Here is a 6,870-nt window from a genome sequence, read left to right as displayed (position 1 = left end):
GGGCTCAGCTCTGGCGGTGGCTTCAGCTGCTTAGGTGGGAACAGAAGCAGGGACTGCAGGTAGGAGAGCAAATACTGGTACAAGCTATTTCTGGTCTCGTCGATCATTACCACCATGCGGGCCAACTTCTGGACAGCATAGAAGCGGGCTCGAAGGGTCTGTTCGCTGTATACCCTGCGGGTTAGGGACTCAGGAGGGATAGCTGCTGTTAAGGCCTGAGCAAACTCATTATCGGAACAGTTGACCCTGATGGCCTCGACCGCACTGGTCAGGGGCACAGTGGGCAGCTCAGCAGATGCCGTCTTCATGCTGTATTTGAGTGCCTCCACTGACAGCCAGAGCTGGTGGGCTTTCCTTGCCTCCTCCTCAGCAACAGCATGACTCTACAGTCTGCTTGATCCCTCTCAGCCTGGCGTAGCCCGTGTTTATATCCAGAGTGAAGCTGTCAACTTGCTCTTGACTAAGCCGACGAAACTCTAACTCTTGCTCGTTTAGTTTCTCAGATATATCCCTCTCAAATTCGTACTTCAGCTCCTGTTCCTGCACCCGGAGGACGTCTCTTAAGTGGCAAGTATTTTTTTTTTTCCTTCGGTGACAACAACTAAACATGTACCTACAGAAACCTGCATCGATCTTGTGGGGCTTGGGGTAGCAGTGCAACTTCCTACAGACTATGCCACCAGAACTCCCTTGCATAAATATTTCTGAGAAATGATTTATAACTATAATATCCATAATTAAAGTATGAAGTCTAAAATCAGAGTCACTTGGTTTATGTTTAAATTGGTCAGACTAAGAGAAGGGCCTGTATACAGGCTTCAAGTGAGCACAACTAAGTTTTCTAGGATTCCCATTCTTTCACAATATTACCCACTATTTGTAAGAACACTGAATTGTGTTCATGTAAAACCTACACATAGACCAGGAAGCAGTTGTCTGAACAGAACAAAGATATAATACATGAATTAAAATTAGTAAAGGTGTGAATTAGCTTTGTATCTTTCTCCTCACTTTTTAAAGTGGTGTACTGAGCAAATAATCTGAGATGTTGAACTATATGATTAAGAGTGAGGCACTTGAAAACAGCTAACAACTGGCTAGGAAGACACTTTTTAGCATTTATGGGGACCAACTCAGGAATGCTTTCAGGAAGGGTCAGTCCTTGGAACAGGATATAATGCTTGGTAGAGGGTCAATGGGAAGGAGGGAGACCCTCAACAAGATAGTTGCAGTGACTCAATGGTTACAACATAACAGTGGTTATGAGGATGGTACCAGACAAGAAATGTCTCGTTCTATAGTAGATAGAGGTCTCAATGAATTGAAATGGTAAAGAATACTGAATATCCCTTCTGCTGCCAGAAGAACAAATAAGTATGTCTTAGAAGAAGTGCACTAAAGTGAGCCTTAGAGGTAAAGATGGTGAAATTTAATCTAACATAATTTGGATATGTTATCAGGAGAGATCACTCTGGCTGCTCCCTCTCCAAGACTCTCACATACTTTGGGCATATTGCTTGGCACCATATTCCTTGGAAAAAGACATGATGTTAGAAAGGACGGAGGTTTGGCGAAGGAGAGAAAAACTGGATGGATTGATGCAATGACTGCCATAATGGGTTCTTTTGTGTCAGGATGTATTAGGATGGTACAGGATAGAACAGGGTTCAAATCTTTTGTTCCTAGGATTGCTATGAGGCGTATTGGATTCTTTGTTGGTGTACTGTTCCAATCATATATGGATAATCTTCAATAGGATCTTGCTTGCATGTGATATTAGTGATACTGTTCAATAATTTCCATACTCTGTAGGATCACCTTTTTTTTTTTTTTGAATGGGAATAAATATGGACCATTTCCAGTCAGTTGGCCAGCTGATCATCCTCCAAATTTTCTGACACAACCTGGTGAGTATGTTCACAACTGCATCTGTTTGTTGGAATATGGCGATTGGCATTCCATCAATTCCTGGGGACTTGTTTTTTGCCAATCTCTTCAGACAGCTTGAACTTTTTCCTTCATCACTATTGCCTCTTATTCATATGCTGTTTTATGAAATTCTTGCTTGTCAGACAATTCTTTTTGGTACAGTGACTCTTTGTACCCCCTCCATCATTTTTTGATGCTTCCTGGATCATTCAACATTCTGCCAATGGTATTTGTATGCCAATAGTATTGTAACTAAAGGCTTGAAATTCTTCTTTAGTTCCTTCAGCTTAAGAAATGCAGAATAAGTTCAGACTTTTTGATTTACTGACTCCTGTTCTATGCACATTTCATTGTAATACTTTGCTTTGTCTTCCCTAACTGCCCTTTGAAATCTTTTGTTTAGCATTTTAACTTCTTGATTTCTTCCCTCTGCTTTGGCTTTTCTGCACTCTGTTTCCGTATCTTTTCAATCTATTTGCAGAACAGATTATCCAGGAGGCTGAGCTCTATGAAGAGAAGTGTGATATTAAGAATGGAGGTAGACTCATCAACAATCTTACTTATGCAGATGACACAACCCTGCTTGTTGAAACTGAGGAGGACCTGAAACTTTTACTACAGAAGGTCAAATACTGCAGCCTTCAATATGGATTGAAACTCAACCCCAAGAAAACAAAGATTCTCACCACTGGGATGATTGGCAGCATCATGGATGATGAAGAGATTGAGATTGTTGACAGCTTCGGTTTGCTTGGCTCTACAGTCAAGATTCTTGGTACCAGCAGCCAAGAAATTAAAAGATGAATTGCATTGGGAAAGTCGGCTGTCAGAGACCTATCCAAAGTACTGAGGAACAATGATATCAGTCTGGAGATATTGTGTATTGGAGACAATAAGATTGGCACAGGATAGAGCAGGATTCAGGGCTGTTTTACATAGGGTCGCTATGAGTCACAGGTGACTCGACAGCACATAACAACAACAACAACAACAACAACAACAACAGCAGCAGTGCAATATTCAATGTCTCTTCTGAAATCCATCTTCTTCCTCTGTCTTTGTAATGACCTTTTGTACTCCTCATGGGCTTGAATCGAGTAAAATTTTTACAAGTTAAGGCAAGATTTTGATCAGTTGAGAATGAAGACTCTTAAGGCACTCATAACAGATTGATTGTACTGTCCTTTCTCCCTTTACTTCTGGCTGGGTTGTGAGCAATTTGGTTATCAAGCTCCCTGTAACACTGTCTTTTTGATATTTAAATTAAGAGACAATGACTTTGCAATTTTGCTTTTCTAGTGTGACAAGACAAATTTACATTGCTATAAAGTAGCTTCAGGCGAGCTTTTACAGTTTGAGTTAGTATTTTTATGGTTAATTCTTGGTTTCCTGGATTAGGAAAACCTTCATATTAAAGAAAGCTGTCTGCTATTAATTGTTATATTCAATAATTCAACATTCTCTTGATAATTGATAGACACGTCTGAAAAGCTTTCACTATTAAGACCATCTATCTATCTTTACCACATTTATTAAGATATTGCCTTTTCAACTCTCCCAGTAAAACTTCCAAAGCCAATACTTTACTAAAATTCATCACTTTTTAAAATTCATTTTACCTATATTACATTGCATTTCTTTTATAGATAATATTTAGAATTTAATTCTGTGGAGATTTTCCCTAAAATGAATCAAAAATTTCACCTTTTTTACCTATTAAAATTTTTCTTTTTAATTTATTAACTTAATTTTCTTTTCCAAGATAATTAGTTATCTTCTTTTTTGCAGCTACAGTCTAATAACAAGTTAATTTTGTTCTCTTTGAAGTATATTGTTCTTAGAATAGGCACACAGTTCTGAAAGCACAGGTGGATAAAGTGTGGACCTCATGCTGCTGCTGCTTCTGTCATTGTACTTTTTAAAACCAAAGCACTAAAAACAGATATTAGTAAAAAAACAAAACTGTCAAATGCAGGATGAACAAGTAAAATCATCAGAGTTTTGCAAAACTCCTAAGATTTGAAAGTTGTACAAAGGTTATTGAATTTTTATTTTAACACAAAGAAAGCTCACATAGTCAAGCTAATAAAAATAATGTATTGGACCTTCTTTGGCATTTTGTTAGGCGACATGCTATGCAGAATAGAACAAAACATCATCTGTTTCTGCACCATCTTAACAATTGTGTCTGAGTTTCACTCCATTATTATACTCACTGTGTCACTCTGTCTCATTGGAGTCTTCCACTTCTTCTCTGACCTTCTACCATACCAAGCCTAGGGTTCCGTTCCAAAACTGGTTCTTAATGATAATGTCTAAAGTACATGAGAGAAGTGTGCATATTTAAAGAGTATTATGGCTGACATCCCCCCCAGTATTAATTACTTGTTCTGAAAATCTATGGTATATTAAATGTTTTTCAACAATGCTGTAATTTCAAGCCACCATTTTCTTCGATCTCCCTTACTCATAGTGCAGATTTCTCTCACGTGTGAGGCAATTTGTGAAAATGTGATAATTTGGGTCAGATTCACCTTAGATCTAAAAATGACATTCTTGCTCTTTAACATTGTAAGGAGGTCCTTTGAAACATATTTTCCCATTGTCCTATTTTGCTGATATTGATTAATTTTATTTGGATCTACAATTGCACTCTGGTGGCCTAGTAACAAGAAGCTGCACTACAATCCCAAAACCAGGTGGTTTGCATTCACTTTCTCCACGGGAGAAAGATGGGCAATCTTCTCCCTTGGGATTAACTGCCTCTGAAAACCAGTTATGGGTTGGTTCCCACTTTGTGATACATGATTGATGAGGTGCTATTTATACATTCAAAATTACCTGAACATGTCAGTTGTTGTTGTTGTTGTTGTTATGTGCCGTCGAGTCGCCTGCGACTCATAGCGACCCTATGTACAACAGCCCTAAACTCCGCTCTGTCCTGTGCCAATCGCACTGTCTCTGACACTCCCATCCCAATTATCCCAGTCACTGAATCAATCCACCTCATAGAGGGCCTTCCTCTCCTGCGCCGTCCCTCCACCCTCCCAAGCATGATGTCCCTCTCCAAGGACCGGTCTCTCCTCACTACATGTCCGAAGTAAGTTAGACGGAGCCTCAGAATCCTTGCCTCCAAGGAGCCACCCGGTTTAACCCTTTCCAGGACAAATCTGTTTGTTTTCCTAGCAGTCCATGGTATTCTCAGTACTCTTCTCCAGCACCACAGCTCAAAGGCATCAGTTCTCCTTCTATCCTCCTTGGTCATTGTCCAACTCTCTGATGCATAACAGGTGATTGCGAAGACCATGGCCTGTATCAGACGCACCTTAGTCTCCAGAGAGACACCACTGCTCTTCAGGACTTTGGAGAGGTCCCTAACAGCAGACTTTCCCATGGCAATGCGCCTTTTAATTTCCTGGCTGCTGGTGCCAAAACTGTTACTATAACAAAACTAACATCAGTTTTCTCCAGCCTGCAAAACTAGTTACTTTGCCTTAAAATTACTTTTTCTTCTTTTCTTAGTCATGTAGAGTATTTTAAATTGCCTGTTTACCAGGAGAGGAAATGTGTCTTTCCTAGATTATCATTCACCTCTTTGAAACTGCTTTTCTCTGTCATGTGAAAATTGAAGCTTAATATTAGTTGTCAAAACCAGGCAAGGTGCTGACTGTGGAAACACGTATTTCCTGGATTAGCATTTCCCTTTTCAAAACTGTTGTTCCTCCGTCATATGTTAGCTATTTCTTAAGTTTCCGTTTAAATTTAGAAATTTAATTTTATTAACTTTGCTAATAAAAGTGTGCTGTTAGGTAGATTAGTGACTAATCCAAGTATAAAAACTAATGATCACTCCCAGATGAGATGCAGTTTTTGAGGAGAATCTCACTTCTTTCTCCTTTATCTAAAATAAAGTGCTTTGGATATTGCTATTCATCTGTCTTATTGACAAATGACTATGGAAATAACCCTTTGCATTCAGTAACACAACAACATAGTTTTGTTAGGTACCATCAAGTCTGTTCGGCTGAAAATAAAAATGGAGGTTGAAACTCAATTAAAAAATCCTATATCAGGATGTTTTCCAAAACCAGAACTCAGAAAATCCTCACAAAAAACTCACAAAACCCTATGTCAGGCCATTTTTGTGAAACCAGAACTCAGAAATCCTATGTCAGGACATTCTCTAGAACCAGTTTTCCAAGACCAGAAACTTTATGCACCAAGGACCCCATATAAACCCGCTGAGCCCAGCCCCCAATGCTACTCCCCTTTCTGAGTAGCCTGGGGTACAATCTACCACAACTCATGTGATCCCATGCGCAGCAGATAGGAACTTTGCTGTCCTGCATCTTCCTCTAGCTCTCTGTCACACTCAAGACCATTGAGGAAGTCACTGCATTAATACATATTATTGAAGGTTTTCCTCTTATTGACTTTTTATCAAGTATGTTGTTTGTTGTTATGTGTTAGTATTAAATTGGAATCAACTCCTATCTGACTCTCTAGTGGGTTTTCAGAGGCAATAAATCACATGGGAGTTGATTGTCCTACTTTCTTCTGTGGAGTAACTGGTATGCTATTATAGTATTAAGAAATCTACAAAAAAGTGTTATAGAGAATTGCCTAAGGAGCTCTCTGTTATATTTACTCATTTGTTGCAAGAGATTATATACATCAAATAACTTTTTTTTTCTGGACTTGTTTTAATTTTCTTCGGCCTCAATGTAAACTTGCACATGAGTACTTTATGTTCTATTCCACAGATCTAGGCAGTCAGATTCCTGTGCAGTCCACCAAGTGAGGGCTATGTGTAAGTCGCCATTTGTTTCTTTTAAAAGGATATTTCTAACTGATTTTTGTATGTTGATCTTGTATCCTGCTACTTTGCTGAATTGGTCAACTATGTCCAATAGTTTTCTTGCTGAGTCTTTAGGGTTTTCT

General features: G+C 39.0%; 1 pseudogene; it reads right to left on the bottom strand.

Annotated features, from left to right (window-relative positions):
• Positions 1-609, bottom strand: part of LOC102851236 — a 14,515-nt pseudogene extending 13,906 nt beyond the window's left edge.
• Positions 610-6,870: the final 6,261 nt, after the last annotated feature.

Source organism: Elephantulus edwardii, unplaced genomic scaffold, assembly GCF_000299155.1.
Source record: "Elephantulus edwardii isolate Elephantulus edwardi_28Jun2011 unplaced genomic scaffold, EleEdw1.0 scaffold00042, whole genome shotgun sequence".
Classification (NCBI taxonomy): Eukaryota; Metazoa; Chordata; class Mammalia; order Macroscelidea; family Macroscelididae; genus Elephantulus; species Elephantulus edwardii.
This window is presented reverse-complemented; position numbering and strand designations above follow the sequence as displayed.